This window comes from Pygoscelis adeliae, unplaced genomic scaffold (genome assembly GCF_000699105.1).
Source record: "Pygoscelis adeliae isolate BGI_AS28 unplaced genomic scaffold, ASM69910v1 Scaffold171, whole genome shotgun sequence".
Lineage (NCBI taxonomy): Eukaryota > Metazoa > Chordata > Aves > Sphenisciformes > Spheniscidae > Pygoscelis > Pygoscelis adeliae.
In genome coordinates, this window is record NW_008824186.1 from 6,705,282 (window position 1) to 6,718,432 (window position 13,151).

The window sequence follows — 13,151 nt, forward strand, 5'->3', positions numbered from 1 at the left end:
CTCCCGCCTGCGCGCCCCTCCCCGAGGCAGCCGCCGCTGTCAATGCCTGGTAGCCTCACAGAAGGGAAAACCAGGCGGGTGGATAAAGGGTCACGGCCTCGGACAGCCTAAAATATAAGAGGCTGTTTCTGCGTGGAGGTGGAATCGTACTTTGTGCGCTTGGCGGGTGGCTGGCAGCCGGGTTTCTGTTTCTTAGAAATAGCCTGGCTGCGATGGGAGAGTTGAAGGAAATAACGCACGCGTATCGACTTTTAAATGAAGTTTAGCGACAGACTTCTAGAACTGAGGGCCTCCTCAGATGCAGATGGTAAAAGTGTATCTTAAAAAAAGATAGAGAAAAACAAAGCTTGGGGCTCACCATCTGAAGAAGATGGTATTTGACATTCTAGGGAGGTTACCGAATCTCCTTCATTTTCTCACATCATTTTGTGCCTGACAAAAACGTACATCTCTTCAGAACCAAACAGTGCCTTTCCGCTGGTTCCCGTGGTGCTCCTCAGCAGCACGTGGTGGAGGAAATGTCGAGGCTGGAATTTTTCCAGTTTGTACCCTCAAAGTGTATAAATTCACATCTGTGCTACTACAAACACTTAAAAAAAAAAATTGCTGTTTCACCTTGAACCTGACGACCTTATATGACTCCTAATTGCAAGAACAGAGGTATGCTGTGCATCCTGTTAGCACTGGTCTGAATCAGATGGCTAAATACGGTATTTGTGCGGCGTCCCGTAACTGAATGAGGATACAGTCTATTTCCTAACATGACATGCTTAAGAAAGCTCCCGTATCTCATCACTGCTGTTAGACAACTGCACCTTCTTAGGCATCGTACATGAAATTATGTCAAATTAATAAAACAAATGATCCAGCCTTGCAAGCAGTTATAGTCATTTTTTAAATAACATCTTGTACTTTTTGATCAAATCAGGTACCTGTGAGAAGGTTAATAATAATCCTTTTTTCTTCACCCATTCGGTTGGCAAAGCTAGGGTGCCTCTGCATTGGCACTTCAGATCAGGAGATCCAACGTGTGCTTTACCAGCTGATTTGCCAAACTCCCCCACTTCCCATGCTTTGGTCCACATCACAGCGTGGTCTCACAACGCGTCAAATAGATTCCTTTTTCAAATGAAACTACCAGGCTGCTCCAGGATTCCGGGTCACAGGACCAGCCTACAGCTAGCCCAACTCCTGAGGCATCCAGGTACTGGGTTTTCTTTTGCAACGCTTACTGTTACCACATTACTTGCCAGGGCAGACGTGGCAATAGTCTCCTCCCTTTTCATCTCCAATCATGTTTTTCATAAGAAGCTATCATACATTATTTTACAAAGGCTTAAACTGCAACAGCACTCAATCTTGATATGTAGCACTCGGCGTAAGTGGAGGTACGAACTGCTGGTTAGTGCATGATAGTTAATTGTTGCTCAACAGAGGGAACACCAGCATTAATCATCATCATTGCAGTTTTTGGTCATTTCTAGAGGGATGGAACCAAGGGTCAGGTTCTGGTCTCATTCCTAGAGTGCAAATTCAGTGGTCTGTGTTGAATATAAAAATATAGAGATTTTAATTGATCGGTAAGGGAAAAAAAAAGGGGGGGGGGAATGCAGAATTCAGGAAGGAAACCTGAAAGTCTGCACTTACTTTGTCCGGATTACAATCTCTGATTTCTAATCTATACTTGTAAATCTGTCCCATGTAGCTTAATTTTCCCTTTCACTTACCCTCCTATCTCTCAAAGTTAACAAAGAAGGCTTTTAAGTACGGTACTAATTAAACAGATTAGGCTTGCCTAGATACAGGCAAATCCAAAGGGACATGAAAAATCTAAATAGGGAAACTGGTTTTAGATAAGACCAGAATGACAGGTTTGAAAAAGAAAATTTGATCTAAGAGCTACTAAATCAGATTCCTTCACAAATTCCATTCTGTGTTTTGTTTTTTAATTCCATATCCATTCAGAATTACTTCTATAGGTATGACAAGATAACACCGATTCTGCAAACGCTACTTAGTGGTGTAAACCAATGCTTCTCATGTTGGGTTGTTTTTTTTTTTCCTTACATAGCAACTCGGTACTACTCATTGAATTAGAATTAGCACAAAATGGTGGCAAAATACTGCATACCCTTAACGTACAGAAGAAATCTAGGCAAGTTAGATGCTTCTACCTTATTCTCCCAAAGCAGGGTCTGATCCCATGTAAGAAACAGAAGTGACGCAGAATGATAAAACATACTTTTCCTCTACTCTTGCTCAAGCAGCTAATCGCAGAAATAGATTTAACAGCCACTGCTCTGTACGTAGTGCCCGGGCTGATAGCAGCAAAAGCAGAAACAGCAGCTTCTTTGTGTTTTACTGAAATTCTCCCCCACCGAAGGGGCAAGGGGTCACTGATTGCATAGTCTTTGCTCCATTGCACACCCTCGGCTATTGTTGAGTCCACTCAGAGAGCAACAGACTGAATGTGCCACACAGCCTTGTAACAGAATCTTCTGTTTTATTATTGCTTGAATTAAGATTCTCAATAAATGTAAAGCACCTGTTCATTTGGGTCAGTGTATGTAACATGTTGGGTGAAGACTATATGAAATCCTGCAGCAGAAGTGTATAACTTACACCGGTACCCCTTGAAATATGATAATCTTTGTTACAATCTCCTAATCCTTGTAAAGGGATTTGCATGGTACAGGAAGATTTACAATGTAATGGATTACTATTTCATAATCCGGGCCAAGGGGAAGAAGCTTCAAATATTTACAGTTTTTTACTGCGTTTCAAACTTTTTTCCAGATCTAGAGGCACAACACTGGGGAGGCTGTTAGAGTGTGTTCGCACACAAAATATGGTATCAACGTGTTACTTGTGGGCTTTGTTTCGTCTGGATTTCCAAGCACGTGTAACTTTATTCTCTACCTGCGTCACTCGTTTGTGACCACAGTACTTTATTCATTATTCAAAAGCGAAGAAAGTATGTTAATAGACATTGCGTAGGAAACAAATGAAACATTTTTGAGCAGACTATTATTAAATGGCTATGACTTTGCCCTGTGTAAAACACATTAGAAAAAAGAGAGAGAAAATGTTTAAAAATTAATACTAGGAAACCAAATTACTCCTTAGTCAGTCATGTAGTCAGAGCTCTATTTTTTCAATTGTAACCACTCAAGGTCTCCAACAGAACAGACAACTGCACAGAACCATGAAACTCAAGACTGAAGACATTTTTTCAAAAGCATTTTCTATCTAGAAAGTCCAAACCTTCTGAAATTTTACACTACACTCCTTGGATACTAAACCCAGCCTGCTGCATGTATGTACCAAGAATGACACTCCCAAAAGCACAGAATATGATCGCAAATACTCTCTTGTGCTCCCTCCTCCCATCCCAGTTTGTTGCATTTTTTTATTAAATCAATGATGCAAACTCTTTGTAGTAAGCAGTCTAAAAGCAGATAGTGGCTTTTTCATTAAGTCTCTAAGATGTGTAGCAATGAGGAGATTCTCACAAAGCTGTCGCTTCCCAACATCACACAGCAACAAAAAGCGTAGCTGCAGCAGTGGTAGGTGCAACAGAAAGAGGTACAGAAACCTCACGTTTTGCAGAGGGGCATCGCTGTAAGTAAAACATCATTAATGCCGGTGACCTCCCTACACCTTTATTACCCTCTCAGCTGAAAGGTGAATTTAGACTCCGTTAAAATAATTAAGAGCTTGGAAAGGTTTAAATAAAACATAAATCAGAAAATTTGAGTGCCAGTCAGTATACAGAGGGAACAAGCTGTAGTCAAAAAATATTTTTTATTCCTATCGTCAGGAAAAATGAGTGATATTGAAAGCAGGATTGCTAATCCAGATTTACGTGCTCAGTTAGTTTAAAAGTTTCATAAAATGATGGCCATATTCCCTTTAATAGAATTCTGAACTAAGATAACTGACTGAGATATTTTTCATCTGGGCAAAGCCCCGGGGCCCCTGTGTAGGGCTCACCCTGAAGGCAGGGTTAGGTTTAGGCTTGAGAGAGAAAGCAAGCCTAGATCTGCAGCTGAAGTGGGGCTGGAAGGGGCTGCCAAAGGAAAGTGCGGGCTGCAAAACAGAATTTTTTCATCTGGGCAGGGGCAGGTTTTGGTTTGCCGGGATTTTTTTTATTTGGGGGTCTTTGTTTTGTTTGGTTTGGGGATTTGGAGGTTTTTTGTTTTGTTTTTAACAAAAGCTCACCCTGGAACTAGGGTTAGGGTTATCTTACGAAGTGTGGGACTCAGTATGTTACACAGGTGATTTTCAGTCCCCTCCATTCTTTCTCTACTTTCTCTGCTTTAACATTAAAGCAGCATTTCTCAACCTGTCAGAAAAGCAAAGGAAATACAAATATCGCAGTCTCCCCTACTTTCTTGCGTCAGACCAGCAAAGTGATTAGATGGGCTGTTTTCTTTCCCCGATGTTTAGTCCTTATCAGACAGGCTAGTTCAACCAGTGCACTTCATCACTACTCAGTCAGCAGCTTTGAGGAACGGCAAATAGCACGTACGGCCAGAAATGTAGCACTGTTGGTACAATTACTGCTATCGACCATTTTTTAATGAGGCATTAAGCAAAACCAGTCTCTGCTGCAAATCTACAGTGTAGAAAAAGGAGTCATACTACTTGGAGATAAAATATATTTATGCAACTACAGAAGCACCTCCATAAAATATGCATTGTGCAGCAGCTTGAGGAATACAGGACAATTTCAGGTGCTACAGACCACTGGGATCGAACTGAGATAACGCCAATCAGTTAATGTTAAAAAAATAATAAAATGCTTTAGGCTTAGAAAATCACTGATCTTCAGAGTTACTTTCACTGTTGATGTCCAAAACATAAATGCAGATAAAAGTACTAGTATGCATCTTAAGGGTAAACCAGTGTTCATAGAGAAGGCATCCGTAAGGAATTCAGACTTTTCTATCTGTTAATATCGTCGTTTCTACAGGGGAAAAATACTTGGACTTAGAGTAAATGATTGTTAAGATAAACTACAAAAGAACAAAAGAACTCCTATCCCCATTTGAAGTAAAATGAAGTGTTTACCTTAGACCATGTCTTTACCATGAAAATATATGATCTCCATTCATTCATAGTAAGAAAACAAGTGAGGACAGGCACTCTGTGGCATTCAGATCAGCTAACAGGTCAAAGTAGTGGAACTATGAGGGCTGTGCATTAAAAACAAACCCTCAAAAGCAACTATTTGGGACATAATGTTTTTTAAATATCTACAAGATATTTAGCGTCACAACAGTGGATGTTAAGCATTTAGGAAACTCTGGATGTGAATACCTAGATGAGTTACTTAGAAACTAAAGCCCTTCTTGTGAGGGGCTGAGCATCCGAGAACGTCAAGTCCACCAGAACCAGCTCTGGTCTGTGTTCATGAGGAGTAACAGACCGAAGACAGTGGAAACTTGAAGTGTGCCAGAAAAAAAAGGATCAAATTGTTTGAGCCTGAAATAGCATATCATAGCTGAAGAAAAAATTAGAAATCAGAAATGAAAAGAGCATTAGTACATGTTTTCATAGCTATTTAAGGAATCTAGTGCTTAATGCCTAGATTTCCAAGGGCTTGATAAGGATGTCTTTAGCAGCAGAACTGAAATGCAAGTAGAGGAAGAGTGTGAATTGTAGATGACAGGATAATAGGGACCAACAGAAGACAGTCATACTTCTCATGTCTATTACATATGCAGTGTAAATGATTTACCTTAGTGTGCAGTAGACCACAGCCCAGACCAGCCTCTCCATTTTGATGGATGCAACAAAAATGCAAGTATTTCTTTGTTCAGCTCCACTTTCCCTAAGTTGTGACTGCCCCAGCAGAATGAGGAACAATATTGGTGATCATGAGCAGACAAAAACAAGTTAGAAGTCAGAGAAAGAGATAAAAATCAGAAAGTAGGGTCAGGCATAGGACCACATCCATTGATGCTGCTTTTCTTGCAAAATCATTTTTACTTTTCCAACAAAAATGGAAGGGAGTATCCATCACCTTGCATTTTTCAAAAATAAATTTCATCGTTAACTGCGATGAATTCAATTAGTTGCTTGCAGCAAAGGATGTACTATTTTACTTTCGTTTCTATATCTAGAAAACCAAAGAGACTTATACAATGATTTTGATAACACACGGATTGGGAATATTTCAGGAGTTTGAGGTTTCAAAAGATTTATTGCAACAGTTCAGTTAAATCTTTGTAGAGGATCTATAAACACAGGATTTCTTCATGATATTAGTATTGAAAAGATAGTTACTATCTCTAGCTGTAAAATTCTAATGAAAACACTTTGCAGGAGAAGATACCAGGCAGCTTGGGAAAATTATTTTCTCAGAGACAATCTAGCTACCCCAAAGGCTTCTCCCAGAGGTCTAAAGAATGTAGGAAGCAGGAAAAAGAATGACTTACCCTGCACAAATAACGTAAGTAAACAATAACAAAACGTAAATGTGCAATCAAACGATTTTTAAAGCAGGTAAACTAAACTATCTATTGTGAATCAAACAAGAAATCATTAAGTAGCATTAGGCTAGTGTTTTGGTTTTTGTGCCAGCTTGTTACAAGTTCTCTCAGTTTAGCTTTTCTGTTGACAGATTTTTGCCTCATTTGCAGTTCATTTGCCTTATTTTCAGTTCATTTCACTGAACAAAACTAACGTAAAAATGGAACTATCCTTCTGTAAAACTGCAAATTCTCCTGATAAATATTAATTCCCACTTCTTTAAAAGGTGCTTGTTTGAGGTATTATGAGTAGTAGCTATGTGTGTTAAATCTCCCATTCTTTGTACCAGCTTCTTTAAAAAAAAATAAATAAATCAGCCAATGAAAAGTGCCTAGACCGACGCTGTCTCCCTCGGTTAATCCAAGGCCAGTAGAGGGATAATTTGATTAAACTGAGACCCTAATTTATTTAGCTTTAGTTCTGGATCAACCTCTTCTTAATAGAGTGCTGTCGTCTCCAATTGTTTGATGAAAATTAAAGTGACATAAATACCATGGGACTTTTTCAATCTGATTAGTCAGCTAACTTGCATCAATACTACCCCAGCCATCAGGCGCTGGCGTCCTTCCTTTCACCAGCCTTACTAACAACTGACAAGTTCTCCTTGAAGACCGGGCACCCACGCTGCCACTCAGACCCCCACACTTAACCCATCATCCGTCCTCAATGGGTCTTGTTTGACAAGGTGCCCACACCTTTTTCCATTGCTGTTCATCAGACAAAGCTAAATATTGTTTTATTAGCAATCAATAGCCTGTTAATCCCAAACGATTTCACAAATCCACTGAGCTCTCAAGCTGATTATAAACGTTTGGGTTTTTTTTTTTTAAGCTGCTAAATTTCAGATGGATTTTCTTCTCTCCTCCCAACCCTCCCGCTCTGATATGGGACATTGTAGCTGGTAAGCAAAGCCACAAAAGCAAAAGAGCTTTCTTGTCTTTAATGTTGCCTTTAACTGGACGTTTACAAATGTCAAAGTTTTGCAATTTAAACATGATCAAACCTATGCCACCAAACCCTCAGGAGATTTCCTAGCTCCTCCACTTTCTATCCATCAGTTTGAAACTTAAGAATAAGAGAGCTTCTGAGCCTTCCCTTTTCTTTTACAGCAATACGGTAAATTCTTGCTTAGTCTGTGGGCTGGGGGACTGAGGAGCGAGAGAAAGAGAGAAGTAAGCTTCTTTGATTTACAATATATAAAATGCTAACAAAGCTAGCCGTTGCACTATTGAATGATGTACCATTCATGTCCAAGTCACAGACAAAACGTTTGGGCATGTCTGGTACACTCTAATGATCCCTTTGTTTGCACGTTGGCCCATGGATATATCTTCCGTGAGGCAAAAGGGGAATGGCATTACAAACGCGCTTCCTCTTGGATTTACCCATCCTCACTTACACCTGCTGTCTGCCTGCCTTTGCCCTGGAGGTGTTGATCATGATAGCTGGTAATACAATGATAGTTCACTTACATGACGTACTATAAATCACCAGGTCCAGGCAGACGGGCAGTATTGGTAGGCATGCGCTGAGTGTATGAAGCTCCCAGAAACAAGTGACTTTCAAGGCCTGGTGAGCTGGCTTTGCCAGTCTGTGTTATTCTCGGCATGTCCCCGCTGAATTGTCATTCCTGTAGAACATCCTCCCTCAGCAATGTTTGCCTGAAACAAATCTTGAAATGGGTGGTCTTTGCTCTTTGGCACAAGAAAGTTAACTCTAGTAAGAGTTGTTGTTGAACTAAGTTAACTAAAACCCCAAATGGACTAAACACACATTTCATGCATTCTGTGCGGGGACTTAACGTACGCAAATTGTGTGTTAAGTAGAAGGGGAAAAGTAATTTCAGCTGATACAATCCTCTGGGATGTCTACTGAAACAAAACATGGATTTCCTAAGTCATCAGCCTTGACAGCAGAGTACCAGTTCTGAAACAGACTGTAAACGTGAAGTTTCAGAGGCAACATTTGAAATCAGTTAACTTCCAAAAGTTGGCACAATCTTGGCACAATTAACATGAAGATATCTGCTTGGAGCATAATGTTAAAATAGCTCCAAATCTGACTGTTCAGTATCTGTTTTAAATGGCTCTTTCATATAAGCTCAGGTCTTCTATGGGCTTATCTCAAACTCTTCTTTCAACAAACTTTTCTGTTAGGAGAAACATCTATCCTATCAAAACCATTCATCAAAATACTGGAACATACTGACAAAAAAATACCTACTCATAATTTTCAAAAAAGGTTGACATCTTAAATCTCAGACATTTTAAATGGAACATGCAAGTTTCTGCCAAGGCAAATAAAGCAGTAACGTTTTGTTACTCTTTCTTTGGCCACTGTGCGTGACCCTGTTGCATTTGCCAGTAGTAAAAATGGGCCTAAAACGTTGAAGAATGTTTTTCAGTTTTGTATTCTTAACAATAAGAATTAACAAGAAACAATATTAAAACTAATACTTACTCAAGTGAGTACTTGCTGTAGTTTACAATTCCTCTCCAAAACTTCTATTTCTAAGGCCAATGACGGTAACTTTAGAAAATGATTGCTGATTCAAGATTTGAACAACTCTTTACTGCTCCTGAATTCTAGGATAAAGCAATACGTATTTTGTGTCAAACTTTTTACAAGGTTTTGGTGTATTCTCAAGCTGGCTATTCTTCACAGGAACAATCGTGTAGTTCTTTTTAAAAAAATCATAATTAAATCTGCAGATGTTGTACTGTACAATAGCATGCACTGTCTGAAACCAAAGAAGAGTTTGCTGTTTTTTCATAAAATAATTTTTATGTAATAATGGGGGGGAAATGCCATTGATATCATAAGCTTTTCTCTAGTCATTCTGTAAGGAATATTTGAACATCTAAAAACACATAGGAAATGAAACCTGAAAGATTTTCTTTGACAGCACAGTAAGAAACCCATCATCGTCATAAACAGGTGCTGAAGACTGAAAATTGGAAAGAGTTCTTGCTGTGCTGTGAGGTCTGGTTATGTCCCGCACACCAGACTGCAGCAGTCTATACAAGCCAGCTCAGGTCCTGAAAGGAGTCTATCCAGAGCAACACAAAACTCTGCACTCTTTCATTTACCTTAATACACCATGGACAGATAGCTTTTCAATTCTTGCTCAGAATACTTGTCTTAAAAATTCTGTAATGTTTCGCTTTTAATGCAATGGTTTCTACAGGAAAAATAATAAATTCATGAATTTATTAAGGAAAGCAGAAGATACAAATTTGCAAGTGCTGGTTTTGTCTAGCCTATTTTAATGCTGGGTGACAGCCTCGCCTGTATGTCAAGGCTGCCGTGGCTGCATCATCTACATTGGTGTGTGTTGGAGCAGCGTTACGGTTTTGAAGTGATTCCTATTTCTGATTTCTCATTTGTATCTGCAGACCACTTTTCATGGACACACACTAGATTCTTTTCAGAAGACACTAAACCAGAGTCTCCGCTCCAGGTGCACACCAGATATGCTCCAAGAGCAGAACTGAGGGTCTGAACCAATGACTGCTTGCTCAGACAGCTCCAAACCACAGGTGTGGTGCAGATGGGGAATCCAGGGGACCAGACTAAATCTGACCTGGCATATAAACCTCTTGAACTTAGAATCGTAGAATCATAGAATGGTTTGGGTTGGAAGGGACCTCCAAAGATCAACCCACATGCAATGAGCAGGGACATCTTCAGCTAGATCAGGTTGCTCAGAGCCCCGTCGAACCCGACCTTGAATGTTTCCAGGGATGGGGCATCTACCACCTCTCGGGGCAACCTGTGCCAGTGCTTCACTGTAAAAAAAATTCTTCCTTATATCTAGTCTGAATCTCCCCTCTTTTAGTTTAAAACCATTCCCCCTTGTCCTATTGCTGCAGGCCCTATTAAAAAGTCTGTCCCCATCTTTCTTCTAAGTCCCCTTTAAGTATTAAAGGGCCAAACTTGATGTGGTGTAGATGTAAGAGCTTCTGCATCTCTTGCTTCTGTTTCTTGATCTGCTCCTAAGAAATCACTGATTAATGTAAACATAACATTTTTTGCTGTCAGGCTGAGCGCACTATTATTCCAGAGTTCTTCCCCAGAGGAATAATCCCTGTGAATCATTACGAATTGTCACAGTTTAGAGTAATTCCTCTAATGTTTCGCTTGGCAGTAGGGGTCACCTGCCTCTGCAAACTGAGTGTTAGTGTTCACTGATGCTCGTGCACTGGTACAAAATCTAGGTCACCCAACTTGTTTACTGGAACTCTTTGACTGGTAGCCAAGTCGTACAGCTGGAAGCCGAGGCAGATGCTCAGCAGCTGTTGTCCAAGTTACATGAGCAGGAAGGAGATTTACTGCTTTGCTCAAGTTCTCCAAACCACTGGTTCATTTCTTTGGCAACATTCAGAGCACACTGGAGACAGCAGTTATGCAGTTTTGCTATTAATTGATCAGGCATTTTTGTTTCTTAACCGTAGGTTTGGGTAGATATGACTTGGTTTCTTTAATGGCCGTATCATTTGTATCCTGAAGTTTTGTCTTCCGAACTTTAAAACCCCAGAACTGAATAACATGACACTCAGAGAAGCTCGAGACCAAATCTGGACCCAGATCCCGGGTAGAATTTGAGCCAACAGGGAATGTAATTCCCAAGCAGATTCATCTGGATATGCAGTAATTCAATAAAATTAAAATTGAGTCTCAGTGGCTTTAAATATAGTGGCTTATTTTGACTTTCAGGTCCATGCTTAGAAATATCTGACAATAAATAATTCTTCTATTAATATTATTTTCACTTTTGTCCCCTAGAAGAAATCTGTGATTGCAAAAACATGAAAGATTCTGCCTTCAAAAAACTTAAAAAAAATGAGAATTACTACTTTTGTGTTACCATTACAGTAAACCTGGTGCAATGCTATTGAACTAATACTTTGCTATTTTATCTCAAATCTGCCCTCCCCAGCAGCTGTCCTGTTTATCCCTTATCAGCAGCACTGGAGAAAGTTCTGTGTTCAGTCTCCTGTTTCCCGCTTTCGTTGCCTGCATGCTTTATTTCTGTTCTCTTAGGTACAGGTCTCTGTGCTTGCCTTCTAGGAACCAACTCATTTTGAAGAGCCGTTACAAAACACACTGGCATAATAGAGGGAGGAGAACCCTGCTCAATATGTGGCTTCAGCTACTTAAGTGAGAAAGCGCGTGACCCTCCCGTGAACCCCTGATTTGTATACAGCACCAGAGGGCACGCCATAACAAGCACCAACTTTCTATATATTCACGTAGATTTTCCCATACTACTTACTTATTCTTGCAGGCCGCTGTTTCCTTTTAAGCGCACCAACTCTCATTTTAAAATTAGTTGCTCTTCTTATTCCTAGCCTTTCAAGAAAAGATTGGTCTACACCTCATTTTTCTAATGCTCAGGAACCATTTTATTTCTAAACTAGCAGATGGATGGAGCTGCCATGGATGTACGGGGCGGGGGGGCAGGACAGTTCACAGCTATTGCTGCTCCAGGAGCCCGCGAGCCTGCTCTGCTGCAAGCCGGACTAGGGGAAGGGGCTGCTGGTGCACCCACCGGCAGGCCAGCCCACCCAGCCATGACCTGGGGTCACACTCTGCTACCCAGCATTTCATGTCCCCGGCCAGCTCTGCCAAGCCCTTCGAATTAGCCTCCGGGCTGATTAATGTGGCTGTACCTGACGTAGGCAATGCCACTGGAGTGCATTGGCTAAACCCTGCAGGCTGTCATTGCCAGCTCCGGCAGTATGAAGGCTGCATGGACATCTCTGTTGTACATTCTGGTTTTCCAAGGTTTCAGCCTGAGCTTCCTGAAACCTTCCTTTCTGCTTTCCAGAAATTTCTGAATTTGCTGAACCCAGCATTTGGGGTGGTGAGAAGAAATAACTGGGCAACCTCACATCTGTGTTAGGAGCTTTCTACCACAGGATGTATTGTCAGTGATGGCTTTGGAATCTGAACAGCTATAAAATGGTCAGGATCCCTAAAGTCTTTACACAAGGCTTCACTGGAGCCTGAACTGGCTGCCTGTAAAAGCAGAGCGTCTTGCAAAACTTCCAAAATGTTTAGGCAATGAATGCATAGCTGGAAAAAACACTCCAAACCGTTTGGACTAGCCACTTTGTCTGTATGCTTTGGGAGAAACTGAGAGCAGAATCTGCCCTGAGCAGGCAAAATTAATTTGGTTATATGCTCTTCTAAGCAGCCAGGCACAGGAATCATTTTGTTCTTTTTGTTTAACATTCATGGTACAAACCTAGACGCCTCCTCTGTACCGGGGATGTGTTTCCCGAAACCTTTTCCTTTTCACACACGCTTTTTCTGCTGTGGACGCAGGAGGGCAGTGCAGTTCTAATTTGGATTCAAACATCTATGCAGCAGATGGTCTTCGACGTAAAGCAAGTTCAGCCCAAGTCCAAGCAAAGCCTCCGTTCCAGATAAAGGATAGTTTCTACTCTTTCCTTCATTATTACACGTGGCAACCCACCTGTAGTTGCACTTTTTAAAATAAATATATCTTCCTCAACCTCTGCATGCGCAGCAAATATCTATCCTGCCAAAGAAAAAAAAAGGGGGGGGGGGGGGGAAAAAAGGGGAAAGGAGGGGACAAAAGGGGGGGG

The 13,151-nt window shown here is 40.8% G+C and overlaps 1 protein-coding gene across 1 annotated transcript in view; it reads right to left on the bottom strand.

Moving 5' to 3' along the window:
- Window positions 1-13,151, bottom strand: part of PRMT3 (protein arginine methyltransferase 3) — a 172,841-nt gene that overhangs the window by 73,282 nt on the left and 86,408 nt on the right. The window lies entirely within an intron of this gene.